Below are 13,229 nucleotides of genomic sequence, written 5' to 3'. Positions count from 1 at the left end.
GCTGCCTTTAAATGAATATCTGAAATTTCTAATTGAAGATCGCTAAAATATTTGTAATATATGCTAATTGGCACTACTGTGGCAGCAGCTCCTGTGTCAACCTCAAATTTCAACGGAATGTTGTTGCAAAATAATTATATCCAACATATATTACTTCTATTTACCATTTGTTGTTTCTCTACCAAACTTCTTTAAAAAGTGAATTAGACTGTTTTCTATTTTGGTTCGATTTCACCATGCATCGTCGCCAATTGATAACTTTAGACGTTTTCATATAATTCCATATGACAGTAATACATTCTGCTATGATAAAAAAAAAAAAAAAAAAAAAAAAAAAAAAAAAAAAAAAAAAAAAAAAAAACAGAACCAGGAATACACCTGAACTGGAAAAATAATAATTAATCATTTTACTCTAATAATTCCTTATTTATTCACCGAATAATAAACAACAACAAGCTCACAGACAAATTAATTTACCCGCTTTTCTTCTACATTATAAAAACGGCTACTAACGAAATATGCTAACACTTTCCATCCACTACACTTCACAGGTGGATCTTAGATTATTTCCAATCACTAACAAATTACAAAATTGATCCCATTCTTAACTTAACAAAACACTATTACAATTTCTGAGATCCGACGTGTATTCTTAGATCGGACTTGTATTACCTTTTCCTCTGTTCTGACCAGTGTTGCCACAATCCTCGCTCTGGAGTGGGCTGAAAAATAGTACCAAATTGAACCAAAAAGGGCTGAATTCATTATTTTATATCAGTGTAATACATGGTATAAAATGGTATATAACACGAAACTAAAAGAGGTAAAGTTCTAGAACACTCCCCCCCCCCCTCTTCCAAGAGTCCAAATCAAGAAAGTGCTCTTTTTAAAAATTATTTTTTTTAAACATCCAAATAGGAGGACTCAGTGTCGTAACAATGGCCTTTGGCGCCCCTAAGCAAAATACCTAGTGGCGCCCCCTCACCCATTTAATAGACCAATGTATGACCATATGTAACCTACGCGTATGCGCCACATCCCACATTTGACTAGCTTTGGGCAGTGTTGCCAACATGAGATTTCTCTTTCCGCTAACACAGGGCTAACAATTCGCTAACTGCAAAAAAAAAAAAAAAAAAAAAAAAAAGTTATCACGTCTACAAAAATACTGTAAGTAATATTGCAATCGGTATTAAAGAAGATCAGCTAATTATTACTCTCAAATAATGTTGGGATTAGAGCCTAAATAGGTCAGTATCGTCCTCATCCATTTAACACTACGTCATCTCAGTCAACATTAGGATCGGACGGAGGCAAAATTTTCACCCTGTTAATGAGTCCCCCCCCCACCTAGTCCCTGCCTATATTTTACATTTGATTACAGTGATGTTAGGAAATTTATTTTGGGGTGCTCGTTTGGGCGTCCCTGACGTTGCCGTCCCGGGCAGTTGCCCGGTTTGTCCGACCGTTGGTGCTTGGAGAATTTGTCGTTATTGTTGAAAGCCTGTTGCGCAGGGGAATTTTATTTATAATTAGTAAGCTCAGTACATGTAATATATGACTGATATCGTATTAATACGGTAATAATTAATTACCAGAATGATTAATTTCTTAATCATACAGTGCTGTAACCTCGACGAGTTAACAGTAATGCCAATAATTTGATACGCAAATGTAATAAACTGCGAGAGAGGGGGGAAGAAATTTTTATTCTTGCCATGTTTGAAAACGAAAGACCATGAAAACTTAGGGCTACATTGATATAATTTGTTTCTCTTTTTATTAAAAACCTGGGGCTCTCCCTAATATACCGAAACGTCCTGCGCCCGTAGGCAATGCCTACCCTGCCTACCCTATTGTTACGCCGCTGGGAGAATCCTAAACAACCGTGGAAGTAGATGAAAATTTCTCGTACGTAGGAAGTATAAGAGAGGCCGCAAATTAAAAGAAAACAGTTATCATCTTCGGTATGTATTGCAAGGAAACAAAACGCACATCTATTTCAAAGTGACCACAAATCAAAACGGTAATATATCCATGTATGAAAATATATATATAAAAGGAGAAACAAATCAATCATCTCTGAGTTCACTCCTCATGACATCACACAGTATGAGTAACGTGAGATGTGGGAAAAGTCTTACCGACACTTTTGAAAATGTGACAAGTATTCGTTAAATGGTGCTGAATTGGGTAGAATTGTACCAACTTTTTCACAAAAGGGGCTGAAAATGCCAGCGTGGTACCAATGGGCCGACGAATGACAAAAAGGGCTGAATTTGGTACAATTGTACCAAGTGTGGCAACAGTGGTTCTGATGCTAATCGCAGGTTGAGACTATTAACACAGTTCATAGGTGGCGCTGTTAACTCTCGATGAACAAACGAACCACGATGTTCATTGAACCTGACCTATTAACATAAATCATAGTTGCTAACTGTATGCGGAAATAACTAATCAGCTGATTCGGTGTCCAGACTAAACTTCTCTTTTTTTTCTTGGAGAAATGTTACAGGGTCCACGACTCATTATTGTTTTATTTACCTTTAGTGTGCTGTTCTGTTTATGTAATGTAGTGAACCTGTTTGATGCGAACCTGATTTCATTTTCCTATCGTATATGGAGTAAGACAATTTTATCTTAAAATGGGAACCCCTTGAACGGCGGGGAGCTTCCCTGGGGGTGGGGAACAGTGGCCCCTCTCTCCCACAAGTTACGGCGCGTCGTCGTGGCAATCATTTTTTCTTAATTGGAAGGCATTGTTTACGTAATTGATTTTGTAATTCTGTTATTTCTTTATTATTATTATTATTATTATTATTATTATTATTATTATTATTATTAATAATAATAATAATAATAATAATAATAATATTGCATAGTCGAGACTTTGCTACATATTTTATATTTTATGAATTTCTGATTGGATTGCAAATCTTTTCGTTGAATAATCAACACACTCCACTTTAGGGGGTTTGGTGGAGGGAAATATTATCCTGTTGTGTTTCATTGGTTTACTTGCACTCTACACCAAGCCTGGATACTACATTTCGCCTTTCTATATCTACGGAGAGTACCCTAAAGTTTGTGTGAACATAAGAGAATAAGTGAATAAGTAACGAGATCAATGAACTTTGCGTATTAACAACATTTCAAATATCAGGTTGTCAGAGAAGTCATGACGTATTTCGATAATCTATGACAAATGATGGTTGTACTTGAGTTATTCGGATCATGCAATAGTTTGTCATGAATAGCTAAGATGTTGAGCGTTTTGTGTATTGGTATTGCTCTTAGTTTGGTTTGGTTTTACAGATTTGATCAGAGATGGCGTTTGTCAATGAAAACTTGACCCACCACCCACCGCGACCCACTCTGACCCATGATCCACCTACCACCTTGGCCCACTCTGACCCACTACCCACCATGACCCACTCCGACCCACCACCCTCCATGAACCACTGACCCACCAAAACACATCGTCATCAAGTCTGATACATGTTCCACGTCCTCTTTTCTACCGACTAAAGAGTTTATACTTGTAATAAAACCAGGTTGTCAAATTCTAACTAATTAGAGTTTGAATTTCTCAAGCACCGCTCTGTTACAATAATGATGGATCTGACCTTTATGATATAAAATGGTAAAATGTTTGTCATGGGCAAACTTACGATGAATTTGTATTACGATGAATTTGTATTTCAATTAAATTACCATGGTCTAATTATTTGCTTGTTGAATTATCGATATTTCTCAGTGGAAAAGCGGATGAAATTTGAAACTCCCAAATCAAGGTACGTAGACCAATATACAGAAACTTATATTACAAATTTTATGTCTATTTTTCTCACAACTTTATGGGTTGATTGCCCTGTGCTCTAAGCGTTCCATATAATAAACAAAATTTTAGCAATTATTATAAAGCGCATGGTAAGCAAATATAGATATATGATGCGAAGCACTGTATTTTTGTTGAGTTGAGTTGACTTGATTTTGAGTTTAACGTCCCTTTCAACAGCGAGGCTATATGAGAATCGACCTACCCCATGCCGTGAACGTCGCCAACACGTAGTGGCCCACTTGCGGGTAAACGTCGATCGTCAATATAGAGACGAGTCGAAGGATTGCCGCTAGTGTCCGACTGCCGGCAGGGTTTCGTCGAGTCGAAACAGATATCTCGCATCGGAGTGTTGAAGTTACCACCGCGTCGCGGCGAGGACTTCGTTTTGGTCCGCGCTCCTTCTATTCGTCGCGGACAATCGCGAAGAGACCAACAGCAACTATCGCCAGTCATGTGCATGTGGTTATTATTATATATTATTTTTTCCTGACGAATTGTTCCCAAAGTGAGCTCCGGGGTCAAGAATAACCTCTGCCTCAACATCATGAAGTGAAAAATCTTGAGTGCGATAATTGTATGAATTTAGATGGCAACTGTCGTCGATCATTAGAAAGTGAGTATGGGAGAACTATGAAATAAACTAAATAGAAACGCGTCATCTTGTTATAAAATTACATGGCGAACGCATTTTATCTTATCCCAATCAGTTATCGTCTCATCTTCTTCTTCTTCATGGCACTACAGCTCTTTGACGAGTCTTCGCTTCCGTCAGAATCTGCCTCCACTTCTTTCGGTCTGCCGCACTCATCTTTCAGTTCCGTATTCCCATTTCCTTCATATCCTCTAGGACCATGTCCCACATCTCCTCCTTGGTCTTTCCCTCGTTCTCTTTCCTTCGATGTTAGCGAAGAAGATTTTCTTCACTACTCTTTCTTCCCCCATTCTGACAATATGTCCCACCCATTGCAAACGGCTAAGTTTGATGTGCGTTACTATGTCTACGTCGTCGTACTTATTGTAGAGTTCATTATTATATCTCATTCGGTATGTATTTTGGTCTACCTTCACACCTCCATATATTGTCCTTAAAATCTTCCTTTCAAAGTTCCCTAGTAGTTGCATTTCCTCTTTCCGTATAGTCCAGCATTCTGATCCATATGTTACTACGGGCCTGATTAATGTTCTGTATATTCTGGTTTTTGTAGTTTTAGAGATGAAATTTGATTTTAGTAGGGGCAGCAGTGCAAAATATGCTCTGTTCGCAGTGGTGATTCTTCTTTTGACTTCCTCACTTTGGTCATTATTTGATGTGATTGTTGTTCCTAGATAGATAAATTCATTCACTATTTCGAAGTTGTGTGATTCTATATTTATGTGTGTCCCGATTCTTTTCAGATGTCCTGTGTTTTTAGATAAGACTAGAATTTTGTTTTTTCCTTCATTTATTTCAAGTCCTACTTGTTTCGCTTCTTTCTCCAGGTCTATAAACGCTTCTTTTACTGCTTTGAGACTTCTTCCAATGATGTTAATATCGTCTGCATACCCTAGAATTTGATGGCTATTGGTCGTTAGGGACCCTGTTCTTTTTATGCCTAATCGTATTACTGCTGCTTCTAGTACCAGGTTAAATAGTATGGGGCTAGCCCATCTCCCTGTCTGACACCTTTCTGCACTGGGAACGCTTCTGATATATCGCTTCCTATTTTCACTTGGGCTTTCGATTCCTTTGTACTGATTTTACATAACTGAACTAGCTTTCCGAGTATCCCTAATTCCTGGAGTGCATTCCACATTTGCTTCCTATTTATCTTGTCTATGCTGTTCTGAAGTCTATGATAAGTGATACGTGGTTATGTTTTTTTTTTTCAGAATTTTTCAAGTGTCTGTCGGATTGTGAATATTTGGTCCGTGGTTGATCGTCCTTTTCTAAAGCCACCCTGATATTCTCCTACCAGTGCTTCGTAGTATGCTTCCAGTCTATTGCGTATGATGGTTGTAAATATTTTATATGCTGTTGTGAGTAATGTGATTGCTCTATAGTTATCGCAGGATAGTTGATCTCCTTTTTTATGTATGGAGTTTACTATCCCTGTTTTCCATTCTTCAGGTATGTCTCTCGGGTCATTCCAAATTTTGCAGATCAGTTTGTGTAGAGCAATCACTATTTCCTCTCCTCCTTTCTTAGTAGCTCTGCCGCTATTGTGTCAATTCCCTGTGCTTTGTTGTTTTTAGATTTTTTTATTGCTTCTTTAGCCTCTTGAAGTGTTGGGGTCTCTGTTTGCATCTCTCTAGTTTCTTTGTTTTCGAAATTTGTCTGAGCTGTTTCATCTGGTTCATCCGGTTCGTCGTGGAAAGTTCTTTCGTAGTATCTAGACCACCGGTTCATTATCCCTTCCTTGGAGTCTAGTATGCTGTTGCCTTCATCCCTAATTGCAGTGCAGTATGGCTTAAACCCTCTTTTTAGTTGCTTAACTTCCTTGTAAAAGAACCTTGTTTCCCCTCTATATGGTACGTTCTGTATGGTACGCAAGTTCTGCTATTTTGCTCTCTATACTGGATTTTTTCTTTTGTCGGAGTAGTTTTTTGGCTTTTCTCCTGGCTTCATTGTAAATTTCTTGTCTTTCCCTTGTTCTGTGAGTTAGCATGTTGTTCCTAGCTACATTCCGTTCCTTTATTGCTATCTCGCACTCGCTGTCAAACCAGTCGTTCCATTGAGGTTTGTTTCTTTCTCCGATTGTTTCTTCTGTTGCTCTAACTACGTTGTCTTTTATTGATGTCCATATATCGTTGATTTTTGTTTTCCTGTCCATTGTGTTTCCTCCATATACTGAGTGATTTTGCTCCTATATTCGTTGACTCTTTGTTCGTCCCTTAATTTCTCTATGTCCCGTTTCTTGACTTGGGGCATGTTGGGCTTCCGTTGTGTGCTTATTTTTGTGTAAATACGGGTTACTACCAAATAGTGATCGGAGTCTATGTTAGTTTCCCTCCTTGTTTTCATGTCTTGTATATTGCAACTGTGTCTGCTGTTTACTACAACATGGCCAATCTGACTTTCGGTCTTCCCGTCCGGTGATCTCCATGTTACCTTGGGTATTCTTTTATGTGGGAACCATGGTCATGTTCTTGGAAGCTGCAAAGTCAATTAACCTTATGCCGTTGCCGTTTGTTGTTTCATACGCGCTATATTTCCCTATCGCTGGGTAGAAGCAGCTTTCTTTACCGATTTTTGCATTCATGTCACCAACAATTACTTTCATATCATACTTCGGACATTCGTCATATGCTTTTTCCAGCTGGTTATAGAACTCTTCCTTGACTCTATCATCCTTTTCTTCGGTTGGTGCGTGGGCTGTGATAAAGGTTATGTTGTATGGATTTGCTCTTACTCTGATTTTACATATCCTGTCGCTGACTGGCGTGAAGCTGATTATTTTACTACGTATTTGACCACTGACTATGAATCCCGTTCCAAATTCTTTCTTTTTGTTGTTTCCACTGAAATAGATGGTTTCCTTTTGTCTTTAGTGAATGCCTTTGTTGTCCCATCTCATCTCTTGTATGCCACATATGTCTATGTTATATTTCTGAATTTCGTTTCTTAGTTCTTGCAGGGCCTCCGGTCTATGTAGTGTTCTAACATTCCACGTTCCAAGTACCAGTTCTTTGTCCTTTTTTCGTTTTCGGTCCGGCTTCCCCTTGATCCGTCCATTCCGAGGCGATTCTTCCGGTCTTCTAACAGTAGTTTTTTTTCCGGGGCCAGGTTGTCGGCCTGACGCCCAACCCCCAACCTGGAGGACCAGGCCCGACTTCTTCCGTCCCCTTACTTTCCACAGGGATTTTACACCCTGCCTCCGGTAAGGGTTAACAGCACCACAACTTGAAGGCGAAGTCGGACTTGGGTGGGAGAGGTGTGAGGCTTCATTTCAAAAACACATCTGCCATTCGATGCACTTCACCACCCGAGTAGGTGCCATCGTCTCATATATACGGTTAAAAGAACACTCTGATTGACCAAATTAAAACGATCTCAAGGATTTATCCCTTTACAAACGACGTCTCCTTCATCGCCTCCGTGGCGAAGTCGGAAGAACACTCGCCCACTAAGGTTGGTGGTTCGAGCCTCCTCCGGGGTACTTTTCTGGTACTTTTTTGTAATGAAATCACACATATAGGCGATGTAACATATTTTGGGGGAGTAATTTTGTGGTTCATTGGCGTTTTGTCGCGTCAGAAGATGCTGTCTACAATGCAGTGAGCAGAGAGGGTCGGTGGGTCAGAGTGCGTCATACTGAGTGGTGGGTCACGGTGGGTGGTGCGTCACACTGGGTCACGGTGGATGATGGGTCACAGTGGGTCACATGCTGTTGACCCACGACCCACTGCCCATTCCAAATCTGGATTTGACACCACATAGAAAATGGAAAACCAAAAATTGCATATTCTTTATGTTTTATTGTTTTACTTCAGCAAGGGAAGAACGCACGAATAGTGTTTGTGATTTTTATTCTACACAATGTTTGTGTTTTTGTCCCTCTTCTTAAAGAGTTAGTGGAAAAACTGTAAAAGTGAGTAAAACGCGTAAAAATAGGAAACAAGATACTGAGGAAGGTTCGTTAAATTAATTAACTTAAAAAAATAATCCAGTGCCCTGAAACACAAGATTCCAATCAATATAAGTATCTGTCCAATGCCGTGCCGTGAAAAATCAGGGCCCGACGCAAGAGCATATGGCAGCGTCTCTACATATGAATTGTCAATTTAAAGTTGACTTCTCTAGAGTATTCTTTCTGTATAATACTTTACTATTTTAACATGACTGAAATCAGAGAGTTTCAGCATTATTACACTGGAATCGTAAAAGTGTGTAATTACTGAATTCACTACAGCTCCATTTTTCCTTCTCCCGGAACAGTGATGTCTTATAGTAGTGGCTTAAGCGTTAGTTTCGTAATGTTGGGGACGCGAGTTCGATTCCGGGTGTGACAATTCAGTAAGTTTTTACAATCTGCAAAACTGATACTTCTGATGTATACTAACATGAAAAATATTCAATTTCTCTGGGTCTAAGAGCTGAGACAATTTCCTTTAGAGGTGAAACGCCAATAACATAAAATTACGTCATCTGTATCAACCTTCGTAACTGCCTGGCAAGCAACGTGTTTGGACAAGAATTGATGAACACATAAGAGCTAAATACGTCCATACTGCTGTAGTATGGGCTAAAAATGAGTTCCAGGGAATTGTTCGTAGCTGTGCACAAATTGCTAATAGTGATCGAACTTACAATAGGGATAGCTAGTGTGAACGGGAGGAAGGATGATTGCATGTGATGAATAAATTTAGAAAAATTAATTATAATATTGGAATGCAAATGTGGGAGGAGACTTCACATGCACACTGAAAATTACCCTAACTTAATGCAACCTCCACTCATAAAGTTAATTTGATGAATTTTGTTCAGTCGGTAGAGTCTTATCTAAGAGAAATCAAAATTTTGAAAAGTTAAACTAAGTTTTCTGAAACATGAAACTCTAGTTTTCAGGTTTACTGTAGTTTTAACACCATCCTGAATGTGAAAGTTACCCAAGCATGAAACATGCTCTCCGTGTTCACCACTCCTTCATAAACCCAGCATCTGGCCTGAAAAGGAAACAAATAGACAAAAGGGTACACATACCTTACGGCCACACTGTAGAAAGAAAAGAGTGTCCCAAAATTCCGGTGATATTCCTTTTAATGCACTGATTCACCATTTGAAATGCACAGAGTATGATATTATACAAAAAACATCACTCGCGCGCCGTCTCACACCTGAGATAAAAAAAATTTATTTCCTTTTAAAATTTAAAATCAACCTTTCGAGATCTCTTTTTAAATGTTTGTGCACATTTCGGTAGTTTCACTGATCTCTTCTTTCTTGCAGTGTCTCTGCATCTAAACACTCCCTACACTTCGCTATGGGGTTTCTTCCGTTGTTGGCCCCCAAGGTTTCCTGCGTTGGTCATTCTCCTTCTGTCTCTGGATTGCTACTCCCTTTTACTGGCGATTCTCCCACAAATGTCTAGGTTCAGCTACATTAGTGACGGTTCTGCGGGTCATTCTCTGTGATGTAGTATTAACTAACCTTTTGTGTGTGTAATGAACGATCTCACTAATTTGCCATTATTAACCGCACTGTACAAGGCTAATAGCCAAGTCTCTTGTACTAGAAATATTTAACTAAATTGAATGGCATTTTACTATTGGTCATTGCCTAAAGTGATAGGCATAGTGTTTGTCCTGACCAATAAAATAACTAAAATTTAATAATCACTGCACATGAAGATTAACATGTTTTACGGCGCTTGAAGTATGCCTAAAAACAAGCTTTTTCTTTTTTTTACGGGCGAAGCACTTCACACAAACTGCTGAAGCAATGTCTCTTCACTCCCTAAACTGCAGTACATGTCTCACCTAATGCCTTATTAAATCACAGACATTCCGAGAACCGCACCTTTTTAATGTTGAGAGACCTTGCAACACTCTCATTCCACTGTAGACAGAGTTCGGAGTAACTGTAGTTTATATTACGGAAACTAAACTCTTTCCGGTCATTTTATAAACTTTCAAGTTAGTCACACTCACCATATGTATATATATTTCCAACTATAACACACAACTTAACGCGACCGATACTTCCGTCTTGAATATCTTAAGTTCACTGTCGTTTTAAAAGAAAACTAGACTTTTTCACTGACGTTGTCGCTTCGAAGATTTTAAGTGAACTGCCGTTTTTTGGTTGTCCCGTATTGTTTTATTTCACTCAAGTTCATTGTTTTGCTTGAGTTTCGTGTCGGGTCAAACCATTTTTGCCCGCTTCTCCCAAATAGGTAGGGAAGGGACATCATGCACCGGAGCCTTCCGGTGACCTCATTTCTACCGAGATTCACAGTTTTGCTTGTTTTCCTGCACTTTCTATCTCACTCAAATTACATTGTTCACAGCTACTATATGGGTTTAATAGCTTGTTGAATAAGCTTTAATATAAGATGTAACACGCTCTAACACAGTGCCGTACTAATTAGTAATATTTAAATAAACAACAAAATTATAGCAAATTGGTCACTTCACAAATTCACGTACTCGTCCTGATAAGTAGAGCCACCTAGTGGCGACCCACGTAACTTCTTGTCCAAGTGACATTGAAAATTTCCTATCACTGGAGTTGATGCATTTAAGGATTTTGCTGGTTATATGTATTTCTCATATTATAAACACAATTTTAAATATGCTACACAAATGCTAATATATATAAAAGAGTCCCTATCAGGGCTGTCATGGACTGACACATCGAAACCAGTATGATAATACTATTTGAGAGTTCTTTTCTCTCTCAATCAGCCGTGGATCTCTTCGAGGTATTAAAAAAAACTTGAGGTTTGTGTTAGTCTCTTGAATACTCCTCACAACCATCAACTAGGCTCATAATTATCATTAGTACAAGCCATTAATCTAATTCATACTAAATATCGATCTACATACATCTACATACTACGAGAACATCCAGAAAGTTTATTTACATAATATTAATCATACACTTGTAGCAAATCATACGTGCGAGAGCAGACGAAAACAATCCCGTAAAAGAGACATCTGACGGATGTTTCTGTATTATCACAAACAGGGTTCTGGACGACTACAACCAGGACTGAAATGAACTCGTCCAAAATTTCAAATTTGACGACTTTCTCCCCTTTGCAAGCCGTTCGTTGAGCAAAGGACGCTTTCAGTAACTAGGATGTGAAAAGAAGGCGTGTCTTGAAAATCTAACACTTCATTGTACTAGCAGTTTTGTCACAGATACGCTAAAATTTTGCTTGCGACGAATGTATTGTGCGGGCGGACATCGTGACTCCTAAGTGTGAGTGTATGCTCCTAACTATAATTACACTAGAAATTGAGACTAGTCCTGCCAATATACGAAGAGTGGAACTCATGGTAATTCTACCCAAATATAGATAGCTACCTTGATTCACTAATTTCTTCCCACGTTGTGGTAAACCAAGGTTCCTAGAGAAACGCAAGCTTTCTTCAAGTTTTTTTTTTCTCTGAGGACTTCTCTGCCTCTATTGCAAGTAAAATAGCATATCTGACCTTTAGAATATTCAATCTTCTCCAAAGTAAATATCAAATAATGTTAAAATATTGAAGCATCCATATAACGTCTCGTCCTGTTGTTACAATATTTAATTAATTACACTAAACAAACAATATATATGCACAAAAATACCAATAAAAGTTATCTGCTCTCGTCGCTACGTATGCAAATTCAATAAACTATATATGTAAATTCCCTAATTAAGCGATTATATATTCATGAAATGAAGAAAAAAATTTAATATGCGAATCTTATAAAAACACAGGTCGTGTGCTGTTCACACTAGTCACGAGGAAGATCTTATTTAAGATGCCACCTCACCTTTCTACTTAGAAGAAGGGCGAAACAAAATACATTACTGTTATCAGCTAACAAATCTTTATATTCCATTTCTGTCATAAAATGATAATTATATCTGTAAATCCTTAAACGTAATAATATTATTGCGCTCATGTGTAAACCTAAGGAACATCTGACATACTCTATATCTTTTCTGTTCCTATGAATACCTTGGACTATATTACTTTTTCTTTCCATTGTGGTAATAATAATAATAATAATAATAATAATAATAATAATAATAATAATAATAATCATCATCATCGTCATCATCATCATCAAGGAATAACATAATAACAATACGAATTACATAAACATTATCTTCCCATTCAGAAAAATTACTAACTACCACGATGGGATTTGAACGCAAGTAGCTGCAATGAGAGTTCCCAGCTTTCACAGTGTTTTTTTTTTTTTTTTTTTGCAAGAAATCGCACCAACCGGAGTATTGTTCGCCACTGCCACCTCATGTGCTTTTCTCGTATTACAAACACTACAGGAACACGAACACAGATATACTGAGGACAATTAAAATTCCGAACTTGCTCTTCAGAGGAATTCGAACTCCTAGTGGATTGCGCCTCATGACCATGTGGCCTCAATTTACCACAAACTCCTCATATGAATATAAGAAAATAAACTAGTAGTTATGGAACATAAACATAGAACTGTCTATTTCTACACATATTGATACAACTTAAAGAATATGAAAATAATTTCTGTCGTCTTTTTTTCTTTGGAAATTAGAAGTTATATTAAAGACGAAATGTAATGTAAATCGGGACCATCCCTGCAACTGATGACCAGCGCCGTAACTTAGATTCTTTTCTTTGGGAGGAGGCTTTTGGCGTGGGAGACCCGAGTACAATTCCCGGCGGGAGCTCATGTGGTTAGAATTCCATGTTAATC

The 13,229-nt window shown here is 38.2% G+C and overlaps 1 protein-coding gene across 1 annotated transcript in view; it reads right to left on the bottom strand.

The window, feature by feature from the left end:
* The window catches only part of LOC145668092 (angiotensin-converting enzyme-like), a 326,884-nt gene extending 315,938 nt beyond the window's left edge, over positions 1 to 10,946 (bottom strand). The window contains exon 1 of the mRNA XM_081735610.1: positions 9,522 to 10,946. The gene's annotated coding sequence lies outside the window, so the exon portion shown is untranslated. The remainder of the gene's footprint in view (positions 1 to 9,521) is intronic.
* Between the last annotated feature and the right edge of the window lie 2,283 nt (positions 10,947 to 13,229).

The sequence above is a fragment of the Thermobia domestica genome, chromosome 13 (genome assembly GCF_964235325.1).
Source record: "Thermobia domestica chromosome 13, izTheDome1.hap1.1, whole genome shotgun sequence".
Taxonomy (NCBI): Eukaryota; Metazoa; Arthropoda; class Insecta; order Zygentoma; family Lepismatidae; genus Thermobia; species Thermobia domestica.
This window is presented reverse-complemented; position numbering and strand designations above follow the sequence as displayed.